This window comes from Mobula birostris, chromosome 10 (genome assembly GCF_030028105.1).
Source record: "Mobula birostris isolate sMobBir1 chromosome 10, sMobBir1.hap1, whole genome shotgun sequence".
Taxonomy (NCBI): domain Eukaryota; kingdom Metazoa; phylum Chordata; class Chondrichthyes; order Myliobatiformes; family Myliobatidae; genus Mobula; species Mobula birostris.
The window spans coordinates 4421286-4434414 of record NC_092379.1 but is presented as its reverse complement, the minus strand read 5'-3'; the positions used below and the strand labels follow the sequence as shown (position 1 = coordinate 4434414).

The 13129-nt window shown below is 46.8% G+C and overlaps 1 protein-coding gene across 3 annotated transcripts in view; it reads right to left on the bottom strand.

The window, feature by feature from the left end:
• Nucleotides 1–13129, bottom strand: part of LOC140203770 (G-protein coupled receptor 4-like) — a 119862-nt gene that overhangs the window by 22417 nt on the left and 84316 nt on the right. The window contains exon 1 of one of the 3 annotated variants that reach the window (XM_072269832.1): nucleotides 4813–5151. The exons of 1 other annotated variant lie outside the window; for it this stretch is intronic. The gene's annotated coding sequence lies outside the window, so the exon portion shown is untranslated. Of the gene's footprint in view, nucleotides 1–4591; nucleotides 4704–4812; nucleotides 5152–13129 lie in introns of those variants that run through there. One more of the 3 variants, XM_072269833.1, reaches the window with a different exon arrangement.

The following is a 13129-nucleotide window of genomic DNA, read 5'->3' as shown; positions in this document are numbered from 1 at the left end:
TCTCAATACGCCTTCGGACTGAGTGAGGAAACTGGGGCACCCGGTGAAAACCCGCGCATTCCACAGGGAGGATGTACAGAGACCCCTTACGGAGATGGCCAGAATTGAACTCTGAACCCTGACACCCAGAGCCGTGACAGCGTCGCCCTCACTGCCAGGCTGCCGAAGCACCCTGGGGTTCCTCTTCCTCATTAACGAGGCTTGACCTTTTGTTTACCAGCCACGGTAGCACAGCGGTTAGTGTGGTGATATCACGCGCAATGATGTGCCAGTTCCTGATTGGACAGCACTGAGCATGCGCGGGGTTTCCAGAACGTATCGGCATGTGGCAGGGTTAAGATGTGTTTGTTTATTTCTGTAAATAAAAGTTCTATAATTCTTCCGCAATATGATTCTTTGTTGTTAACCCACGGAACGTTTAAATAGAAGTAACATAACATGGTGTCAGAAGTGCTTTTGGAAGAATAATATGGGAGAATCGGAGATAACTGAAAAAAGAAGAAAAAAGTTTGAATGGTAATCGGTAATATGGAAGGTTTACAACCCCCACAAAACTTGCAGCTGACTGGGAACGTAGCTGAGAACTGGAGGATATTCAAGCAACAATTTGAGATATATTTATCAGCCATTGGGGCTGGTAGAAAAGCAGACAAAGTCAAAGCAGTGCTTTTGTTCCACGTAATCGGAAACGACGCAGTGGAGGTATACAATAATTTTGTGTCGCTCACAGTGGGCACAGTGTAAGCAAGAAGTGAAAGCACAAGTAACGGAATTGAGAAGTTTTGTTGAAATGATGATGTCTCAGCATAAAAAAAGAGATTACACAGTTAATAAATGAATTCGATGAAGAAAAGAAGATTCGCGTTTCGTTACAAATGGGAGTAGAAGGAATAAGGAAAGATACAGTCCAAACAGAAGCAGGGAAGCAGATTGCTGAGGAGGGTAGCGTGAACTGCTTACCTGAAATTCCAGATTCTAACCAGGAGGCGTGTGAGAGTTTACCAAAAAGTTTAGTTGAGATACATGAGGAAAAGCTTAAAGCAGCAAAGAAGAAAAAGAAGAAGTACAAGAAGAGTTATGGCATAGACAGCGAAGAGCCAACTTCAGGGTTTCAGTTAGCTGATATAGATTTGTTTATTGGTTAATGTTGTTATTTGTTTTTCTTTTTAAGGAAAAGAAGATGTGATTCTTCAGAGATTCAGTTAAAGGATGCAGACGAGACAAAATGTAAATAATAACAAGTAAATCCACAGACAGACTGACAGAGACTTGTTGAATTATGTATTTTTTTTGATTAATCTTCTTCTTTATTTTTTTCTTTTTAAGGAAGGGAAGATGTGGTGATATCACGCGCAATGATGTCCCAGTTCCTGATTGGACAGCACTGAGCATGCGCGGGGTTTGCCAGAACGTATCAGCACGTGGCGGGCTGAAGATGTGTTTATTTCTGTAAATAAAAGTTCTATAATCCTTCCACAATATGATACTTTGTTGTTAACCCACGGAATGTTTAAATAGAAGTAACATAACAGTTAGCACAATGCTTTGCAGTACCAGTGACCCGGGTTCAATTCCCGCCACTCTCTGTAAGGAGTTTGTAAGTTCTCCCCGTGACCGCGTGGGTTTCCTCCCACAGTGCAAAGATATACTGGTCAGTAGGTTAATTGGTTACTGTAAATTGTCCTGTGATTAGGCTCGGGTTAAATCTGGGGTTGTCGTGGTGACATGGCTCGAAGGCCCGGAAGGGCCTATTCCACGCTGTATCTCGATAAATAAAAACAACATAATTACCCTTGAAGACCGAGGAGGAAAATTTATTTTTATTTTCATTAGCGGACTCCGTGCTAGCAAGAAACCGGAGTCCTGCTGGATCAGGACTTTCATTCATTTTTGTACGGAAGTGCCGGAGGTGACTTTCAGTAAACCACCACTGACTTTGTCTCTGTCTCCTTATTACTCTGATAGACGTTGATAACATTTTTATATGAAATATGACTTTGCAATGCACACATATTGTTATAATTTAGACCATTAGACATAGGAGCAGAATTAGGCCATTTGGCCCATCGAGTCTGCTCCACCATTTCATCATGGCTGATCCATTATCCCTCTCAACTGCATTCCCCTGCCTTCTCCCGTAAGCTTTGAGATCCTGACTAACTAAGAACCTATCAACCTCTGCTAAAGACCTGGCACCACAGCTACTGTGGCAACACATTCCACAGAATAACCACTCTCTGGCTTCATCTCCATTCTAAAATGACGCCCTTCTATTCTGAGGCTGTGTCCTCTGGTCTTAGACTCTCCCACCATAAGAAACATCCTCTCCACGTCCACTCTATAGAGGCATTGCAACATTCGATAGGTTTCAATGAGGTCACCCCTCATTCTTCTGAATCCAGAGAACACAGGCCCAGAGGCATCAAATGTTCTTCATATGACAAACCTTTTAATCCTGGAATCATTTTCGTAAACCTGCTTTAACTTGCTCTAATATCAGTACATCCTTTCTGAGATAAGGGGCCCAAAACTGCTCACAATAGACCTCTCAAAATGAATGCGTTTGCCTTTCTCACCACTGACAAAACCTGAAAATTAACTCCTAGGGGATCCTGCATGAGGACTCCCAAATCCCTTTGCATCTCAAATTTTCTCACCATTTTGAAAACAGACCACACTTTTATTTCTCTGCCAAAGTGCATGACTATGCACTTCCTGACACTGTATTCCATCTACCACTTCTTTTCCATTCTCCTAATCTGTCTGAGTCTTTCTGTAGCCTCTCTATTTCCTCAAAACTACCTGCCTCTCCACCTATCTGCATATCGTCTGCAAACTTGGCAACAAAGCCATCAATTCCACCATCCAAATCATTGACATATAATGTATGTCAATTAAAATCCAGCAGTATTTTAACTTCATGCATTTTGTTGTCACACAGCTTTACAAAACAACAGTGGGATCTTCAACTCATCACATTCATACTGACTGAGATACCTGTTATGTTTTGTAAATTCAGAAACTAATTGAAACAAAAAACACGGGGGCACATAGATAGCTAGGGTGCCTAAGACTTCTGCACGGTACTGTATTTGTCAATGCGGAGCAGAGAGTGAGTTTGTAAAGGATATTGGGAACGGCGAGGGTGGAGCGCCGTGGGAGGGGTGTGGGACAGGTGGCAGAGAAGGAGTGTCGGGTTGTGGGGGGGGGTTGGTATGGGTTGTGACACACCCAGCTCTGAGACACCAGAAAACCTCATTTGATTCCAAACAATTGGTTTATTGATCATTACAGAATGTCTCTCTGGTGCTTCCCACTCCCTCCCCTCTCCCTTCCCCTTTTCCCAACCATGATTCTCCTCTCCCTGTCCCCTTCCCACTCTCAGTCCACAATATAGACCCAGATCAGAATCAGGTTTATCATCACTCACATATGTCATGAAATTTGTTTTTTTCTGTGGCAGCAGTACAGTGCAATACATAAAATTACTACAGTACTGTGCAGAAGTCTTAGGCACACTAGTTACAGCATATATTTGAGTATCTAAAACTTTTGCACAGTAACGTATGATGTGGTGGCATTATAACGCATGCCATTCACATACTTCTTACCTCTAACCCGTAAAGAATTGCGTAAACAAAGAATGCTCAATCAAACAATATATTTACAACATTATTCAGACATTATTGAACTATTGAGTACACTTTAGTCCCCATCAATATTAATCCCTTCTTTTGAGTGATTAATCATGTCACCAAAGTCCATAGCAAATTTTTACAGATGTACCGTGGGGAACATTCTCACTGGTCGCATCTGGTATGTGGGTGCCAATGCATTGGACTGAACAAGCTGCAGAGAGTTGTAAGCTCAGCCATCTGCACCATGGGCACCAGCCACCCCACTATCGAGGACATCTTCAAAAGGCCATGCCTCAGGAAGACAGCATCTGTAATTAAGGAAGCTCACCACCCAGGACATGCCCTCTTCTCATTAGTACCATCAGGGTGGAGGTACAGGAGCCTGAAGACACACACTAATATTTTAGGAACAACTTCTTCCCCTCTGCCATCAGATTCCTGAACGGTCCATAAAACCATGAACTATTTTGCATTCTTTGAAAAAATCTTTTTATATTCCTTATTGTACCTTATAGTGTTTAAAATTGTACTACGATACACAATTAATCTTGTGACATACGCCAAATAATAATAAAGCTGTTTCAGATTCGGACTCTGATCATGAAAACAGGCCTTCAGCCCATCAGCCACCAAGCACCCATTCACACCTGTCCCAATTCTTTCTCTTGCAACCCCTTTCCGATTTTCCTGCCACCCTCCAACACTGGGGGCAATTGACAGTGGACAATCAACCTTCTAACCCACCCGTCTTTGGGAGATGGGAGGGGATCGGAGCACCCCGAGGTGGAGGGGGGGTGAGGGGCAACCCAGGCGGGCACAGGAAGAACCTGCAGACTCCACAGAGGGAGATCAGGATCGAACCCAGGGGTTCCCCGACCTCTGTTAGGTGTCAGTGGCATAAAAATGGTTAGGATCCCTTGCACTATCCGCTTAGTTTTAAGAACAGAAAGTACCTGCGTTTGTCAAACTTTCTTCTTGCTCTCCTGTGCCTGATCTGAAAATGAAACAGCACTCTTGCAAAAAAACTCAAAGGTTTTTCTTGGAAACACTTTGCTTTCTCATGCAAAGTCACACATGTTATGTGCCAGTTGGCAGTTTCATAAGTCCTGTCAGAACTTATCTCAAAGTGCAAAATACAATTAGTGGACATGACATCATTAACGATCTGACTCACCCGCTGTCTGTGGAGCATCGTAATGACAGAGACAATAGTTGAGAGGTTGTGGACGGTTGAGTCATGAATAAGCAACTTCCAGTGGAAGATTAAAGTAAACAAGGAATGCAACCAGAATCATTTTTCACTTCTTGACCTTTATGGTGACGGCATTGCTTTCCTTACTGGCTTCCTCTGGTAAACGTCTCTTTTGGGAAATTTGCCTTGGCTTCCTGGTATTATATTTAAAAAAAATATAATCTCCTGGAACCCACAGCTAAAATCAGGCCATCGCGCACCCCCCCGCCCTTCGGATCTTGCTGTGCGCGGGCCAGCAGCATTTCTGAGTGGCCGCGTTTCCCGGAGCGGCAACTTCCGCTGAGTGTCACTCCCCGAGGTCACGAGGATCCTTCCCCACCCCGCTCTCTCTCCTGTCAGTGGCCCCAGAGTTTAAGTAACTCAAGTGTGTGTGGTCTTCAGCGGCCGCGCTCTGGGTTTCTGCCCATAAGCCTCGCCAGTTCTCAGTCTCGCTCTCTGAGATGCCGCTTGGGTCCCTTTCTCTCTGGCTGGGCCTTTGCCCAGACTGATCTGGCTCAGCTTTGGTCCCTAGTGGAGAACGTGAAAAACAAGATGCACCCTTTGATCAGCTCCAGCATTCCGTGTGCCTGGTCGGGTCAAGCATTGACCTTGGGGTCAACATCTTCCCCTTACCTGCTTCACCAACCTTCCCCCTCACCCGGTCTCACCTGTCACCTGCCAGCGTGTCCTCCTTCCCTTCCCCCACCTTCTTATTCCGGCTTCTGCTCCCTTCCTTTCTGATCCCGATGAAGGGTCTCAGCCCAAAATGTCAACTTTACCCCCTGCGTAGATGCTGCCTGACCTGCTGAGTTCCTCCCCCGTTTTGTGTCTGTTGACCTCGGGCTGCTCACCGTAACACGTCGAGCACAAAACACCGAGCTACTTCAGCCTTGAATTCATCCACCTCCACAGCTCTAAAAAGTCAGAGAACTCCACAAGTTCACCAGCCTAGGAGCAGAGAACTTCCCTCTTCAGTCATCGGACCCTTACTTTTCCACAGTCCGGGTCAGAAAAGTGTGATATGATGCAGTATGGAAGTCTAACTCGAAGGCAGAGTCCAGGGTTGGCGGCAGGATTCTAAGCAGCGTGGAGGATCAGAGTGATTGTGGGGTCCGTGTCCATAAAACACAGAACATAGAACAGGAACGGGCCATTCGGCCCACAGTGTTGTGCTGAACCAGCTAAAAGCAAATCAAAAGAACCCAAATACTAATCTCTCCTGCCTACACGATGTCCATATCCCTCCATCTCCCTCACATCCATGTGTCGATCCAGATGTTTCTTAAAAGCCTCTAATATATTTGCCTCTACCACCACACCAGGCAGCACATTCCAGACATCCACCTCTCTCTCAGTAATAAACTTACCCCTCACATCCCCCTTGAACCTACCCCTCTCACCTTCAACGCATGCCTTCTGGTGTTAGACATTCCAACCCTGGGAAACAGGTAATCCTTGTCCATTCTGTCTATGCCTCTCATAATCTATCGGATCTCCCCTCACCCTCCGCCACCCCGAAGAAAATAACTCAAGGTTACCCAGCCTTTCATGCCCTCTGAACCAGGCAGCATCCCGGACGACCAGAACGGTATGCAATACTGCAGATGTGGCCTTTGATTCCGCCAAAGTTGTCAGGCAAGTTGATAGGGTGTGCTGGTCTTCATTAGTCAATGGATTGAGTCCAAGAGCCATGAGGCCACGTTGCAGCTCTATAAAACTCTGGCTAGGCCACACTTGTGTCAGGTCTGGTCACCTCATTCTAGAAGGATGTGGAAGCTTTAGAGAGGGTGCAGAGGAGATCTACCAGGATGCTGCCTGGATTAGAGAGCGTGTCTTATGAGGACAGGTTGAGGTAACCAGGGCTTTTCTCTCTGGAGCGAAGGAGGATGAGAGGAGTTTTGTTAAAGTTGTCCAAGATGTATTGATGAGGCTGCCAACACCTTTTTCCCGGAGAGGCAATGCCTATTACAAGAGGGCATCATTTCAAGGTGATCGGAGGAAAGTATAAGAGGTAGTTTTTCAGAACGCACTGCCAGGGCGGTGGGAGAGGCAGACACATTGGGAACATTTAAGGGACTCTGAGATCGGCACATGGAAAAACGGAGGGTTTAGCAGAAGGGAAGTGTTAGATTGATCGAGAGGTAAGTACATTGTGGGCCGAAAGGATCTGTACTCTGCTGTTCTGTTCTCTGTGATCAGATTTCTGAATGGTTCATGAACCCACGAGCTCTACCCCACAGTGATTATTAGTGCATTGCACCGCTAAACAACAAATTTCACGACATGTCAGTGACAATAAGCCAGATCCTGTACTCAAAAGTTCAAAGTACATTTATGATCAAAATATGTATGCTATGTAGAACCTTGACATTTGTCTCCTTACAGTCAGCCACAGAACAAAGAAACTCAATCGAACCCATTTAAAAAAGACCAACAAACACCCAATGTGCAGAAAGAAAAAACACACACACACACACACATACACACACACACACACACACACACACACACACACACACACACACACACACACACACACACACACACACACACACAGGCAGACAGACAGACAGACACAGACCAGATATCCCACCCTGCAAAAACTCATTTCAGGGAGGTAGCATCATCAATTTGCGGGAGACTCCTGGAACTTCCGGGAGAGGTGGGATGTCTGCAATAGAGTAGCTCCTTAGCAGCTGGCCAGCTAGTTTAAAAAACGTTAGCTATGCTAATGAACGAATGACACCTGTTAAACTCACCTCAACATGACTTTTACTGTCTTAACCCACCATGGGCAATAGAAAAGTCACTGTTGCAAACAGTGCAGCGAGCAACGCTGTCATTATTTTGACCCCTATTAGGCAGAGGTACACTTTAGTGTAGTCTGGGGTGATGTACCTTTTATATTTTCTTTTTTTGGAACACTCTGCCATGGCACGCTCTCTCATGGTCGCTCTCTCGCTCTCACTCTCTCTCTCTTGCTCTCTCGCTCACTCTGAAAAAAATTGATATCTGGGACATTTTATATAATTTGCGGGCATCAAGGAGCCACTATTAATATGCGGGAGACTCCCGGAACTTCCGGGAGAGGTGGGATATCTGCACAGACACACAGACAGACAGACAGACAGACAGACAGACACACACACACACACACACACACACACACACACACACACACACACACACACAAACAAACAATAAAAGCAACAGCATTCAGAATGAAAGTGAGTCCACAGACACAAAGCCCAGGGCAGCCAGAGTAGGCCCGCAGCCTCAGGCTCAGTTTATCACATAGCCGGGCAAATCATCTCAGAGGCCGCTGGCACGAAGGCTGGAGCAGGCCCACAACCTCGGCCTCAGTGCAGCGAAGAGCGCAGTAAATGTCGCGAACGGAACCCATTTTGGATTTTGATTTGGAAATGTACTCAGATTCTGGTTCTGACAAACTGAATGTTCCATTTGGAAACCATGCTGCTAGTTCCCCCGTGAGGAAATATCTGCCTCACACCTGCCCTGTCGCCGTGGTCGAGAGGCGCTGCATCACTGCAAGTCCTCCAGCCTCATCACTCGCACCGGGTGCGCCGAGCTGCTGCCCCTCAGACAGAGCGTGTTAAGGAACTGGAGCTGCAGCTGGGTGACCTTGGGCTTATGCCGGAGACCGAGGAGGTGATAGACAGGAGCTGCAGGGAGGTCGTTACCCCTAGGATGCAGGAGGCAGGAGAATGGGCGACTGTCAGGAGAGGGAAGGGAAATGGGGAGCTGGCGCACACTATCCCAGCGGCCGTTCCCCTCGGGAACGTATACTGTTTCGGGCACTGCGGGAGGGCAGCCGCAGTGACTGGGTCTCTGGCACTGCGTCTGGTGCTGTGGCTCAGAAGGGAAGGAGGCAGAGGAGGAAAGTGGTAGTGACAGGAGATTCCCGAGAGGTAGGCAGGAGATCCTGTAGATGCGATGGAGGACCAGATTCCAGTTCACTATTGCATCCACGGACTCTGAGAGACCCAAATGCTACATTGCTCAGGGACAAATCAGATCACGTCCACGGGATTCTAAAGGTGGGAGTGGGAGGGTGATCAGCCACAATGAAGTGGCAGAGGGCACTTGATGGGCCGAGTGGCCTTAATGGGAATTATTAGGAATGCCTTAAGGTCATATGGGTTTCTGTACATCTTGTCCAGTTCACTACAGTCAGCCAGTGTCCCAGGCTTCTCCTGTTTATTTGATGGTTTGAATCACTCCTGCCTGTGGGTTAACCGTTCCTTTTCTTGTTGTATAAAACACTCGTTGTGACTGATAAGTTTATAACCATATAACAATTACAGCACGGAAACAGGCCATCTTGGCCCTTATAGTCCGTGCCAAACTCTTACTCTCACCTAGTCCCACTGACCTGCACTCAGCCCATAACCCTCCATTCCTTTCCTGTCCTTATGTCTATCCAATTTAACTTTAAACGACAACATCGAACCTGCCTCAACCACTTCTGCTGGAAGCTCGTTCCGCACAGCTACCACTCTCTGAGTAAAGAAGTTCCCCCTCATGTTACCCCTAAACTTTTGCCCTTTAACTCTCAACTCATGTCCTCTTGTTTGAATCTCCCCCACTCTCAATGGAAAAAGCCTATCCACGTCAACTCTGTCAATTCCCCTCATAATTTTAAATACCTCTATCAAGTCCCCCCTCAACTTTCTACGCTCCAAAGAATAAAGACCCAACTTGTTCAACCTTTCTCTGTAACTTAGGAGATGAAACCCAGGCAACATTGTAGTAAACCTCCTCTGTACTCTCTCAATTTTATTGACATCTTTCCTATAATTCGGTGACCAGAACTGTACACAATACTCCAAATTGGGCCTTACAGATTGTCTAGCCAAACCTGTTAATGAGGTAAATTGCGAGGTGGAAGTTTAATTCCAGTAAGTAAATAACCTAGATGCACTTTTCAGCCATGGCAGCTGTGCTTTTTCAGTTTCCTCTCCCTCTCTTGCCAACAGAGGATTCCTGGGTACATTAATACGGCATCTCATCGGGCCAGGGCTCAAATGGGGTAAGATTACTGGCGTTTGCTTGACTTCTGTGCTTGAAACTTTCCTGCCTGCCCCCTCCCCACCCCATCACTCCCACTCCCCCGTGGACCACAAGAGCTTCTGCAGAGACTGCAAATCCAGAGTAACGCCCACAAGAGGTTGATGGAACCCAGCAGGTCGGGCAGCGTCGATGGTGGGGAATAGGCAGTCGACCTGGGGGGTGGGGGGAGGGGGAAGGAGAAATGAGGGAAGACAATACACCAGTCCTCGTCCGGCTGTCGGCAGTGAAAGGGTGCGTGCGTTCAGGTCAACACCTCTGAAGGTGTGGAAGGCGTACGCTAAAGGTTAGAGGGGGGATTTAAAACGGACCTGTGGGGCAACTTCTTCACTCCGAGAACATGGAATGAGCTGCACGACGAAGTACCTCGGCAGGCACTCCCTCAACGTTTAAAACACACTCGGACAGGTATATGGACGGGACAGGTTATGGTGGCTACGGCCAAAGGCAGGAAAATAAGACTGTCCCAGATGGAAATCTACTTTGAAATGGGACAAGCAGGTTACAACTCATCACTAGGAAAGCCCCAGCAGAGACTCTTCTTCTGAAACCAGCTTAGGACACTTAACATGGCCTTCGTGACTGAATGGCCTACTCCTGCACCTATTTTCTATGTTTCCATGTAACATCTCGGGGCGTATCCTGATGAATTTTTTTCTCCGCCATCATTGAGAGAATTGTGACTATCTCTATTGCTGTTCGATTTCCCGCCTTCGCCTCCCTCTCCAAGACCAGGTTGCAGAGGGTAGTCCGCTCAGTGGAGAAGATCACTGGCTGTCAGCTACTGATGCTAAAAGGCCTGTACATCGCCAGAGTGAAGAAAGGAGCTGCAAAAATTACTGCCAATCCCACCCAGCCCAGCAGTCACCTAGTCACCAAATTGCCATCTACAAAACCACCACACATCACCTCCTTCTTTTCTGTAGCTCTCCAGCTTCTCAAAAAATCTCACTCAGGTCACCCTTGGGCAAGGTGTAGCGCCAGTTTAGCCCCCCCCCCATCAGGGTCATGTGAAGTCATGGGGGCATGGTCGTACGAGCAGCCGGTGCAGATCACAAGTCCTGGTTATGTGACCACTGACACCAGGCAGACAATCTCTGAAGAGTATTGATAATGGCTGGGGGTCACCCGTGTTGTAAAGACACTGCCCAGAAGGAGGCAATGGCAAACCACTTCTGTGGAAAAATTTGCCGTGAGCAATCATGCTCGTGGTCAAAGTCCATGAACACCAGACCATACGAGGCGGCTCATAATGACGATGGTGAGATGTGAACTCACAGTGACCCCAGCTGAAAGAAGTTGGCTGATCAAGCAAACTGTGATGGAAAAACATACATCAAAACTATCCAGGCGTTTGGCAAAATAGCGCCGAAGCACGGCCTCCTATTTGGAGCCTTAAGAGCAATGTTGACAATTTTAGAGGGATCTTGAAGGCTCGACTTTGGAGGTCGTGAAATTATTTTTACATATCCACAACCCCTTTTCATCACCTAAAGCACCTCATAAAGAGCTGCCATAGAGTTATAGGACCGAAACAGGCCCTTCAGCCCATTTGGACCATGATGACCCAGAACCCCATCCAAGCTAGTCCAATTTGTCCATATCTATCAAAGCCTTTCCTACCTGTGCACCTGCCCAAGAACCTTTCAGATATTGTTAATGTAGCTGCCTCAACATTACAAATACCTGGGGATACGAATTGACAATAAACTGGACTGGTCAAAGAACACTGAGGCTGTCTACAAGAAGGGACAGAGCCGTCTCTATTTCCTGAGGAGACTGAGGTCCTTTAACATCTGCCGGACGATGCTGTGGATGTTCTATGAGTCTGTGGTGGCCAGTGCTATCATGTTTGCTGTTGTGTGCTGGGGCAGCAGGCTGAGGGTAGCAGACACCAACAGAATCAACAAACTCATTCGTAAGGCCAGTGATGTTGTGGGGATGGAACTGGACTCTCTCACAGTGGTGTCTGAAAAGAGGATGCTGTCCAAGTTGCATGTCATCTTGGTCAATGTCTCCCATCCACTACATAATGTACTGGGTGGGCACAGGAGTACATTCAGCCAGAGACTCATTCCACCGAGATGCAGCACAGAGCGTCATAGGAAGTCATTCCTGCCTGTGGCCATCAAACTTTACAACTCTTCCCTTGGAGGGTCAGACACCCTGAGCCAATAGGCTGGTCCTGGACTTATTTCCTGGCATAATTTACATATTACTATTTAACTATTTATGGTTTTATTACTATTTAATTATTTATGGTGCAACTGTAACAAAAACCGATTTCCCCCGAGATCAGTAAAGTATGACTATGACCATAAGACTTAGGCACCTATAAACAGCTACTGTGTGGTGCCCCAAGCAGCAATGGCATTAGGCTAACCGCTATGCGCCCACAGTGCCCACTCTCCAGTGTTTTATGAGTTAGACCATGCCCGATCAGGATGTCAGCTCTTGGTGATCAGTCAAAAAACAAGCTGGTAGGGCCAGAGGTTTCACACTGCCAATGTGCTGACGAATCTCTTGCTGAAGTGAGAGAGTGTTAAAGGGGCAGGTTTATGGTCATGCTGATAACCTCATCCTATCCAGTACTGTGCAAAACTCCTAGACACATATCGCTCGGTGCCTAAGGCTTTTGCACAGTTCAGTATTCGTCAACGTGGAGCGGAGAGCGAGTTTGTAAATCTGGCGGGAGTAAAGGATGTTGAGAATGACGAGGGAGGATGGAGGGGTGAGGGGCAGGTGGCAGAGAAGGAGAGCCAGGGCGCTTGGAGTTGGGGATGGGGGTTGTCTCGGGTGTGGACACACCCAGCCCTGAGATACCAGGCAAGGTCATTTGATTCCAAACAATTGGTTTATTGATGATTACAGAATGTCTCTCTGGTGCTTCCCGCTCCCTCCCCTCTCCCTTCCCCTTTCCCAACCATGATTCCCCTCTCCCTGCCCCCTTCCCACTCTCAGTCCGCAATAGAGACCCACATCAGAATCAGGTTTATCATCACTCACATCTGTCATGAAATTTGTTTTTTTTGCAGCAGTACAGCGCAATACATAAAATTACCACAGTACTGTGCAGAAGTCTTAGGCACACTAGTTATATATTATGTGTTCCTAAGAATTCGTGCCTAAGAGCAACAAGAAAGATGAAAACACAGATTATAAAAAAAACATA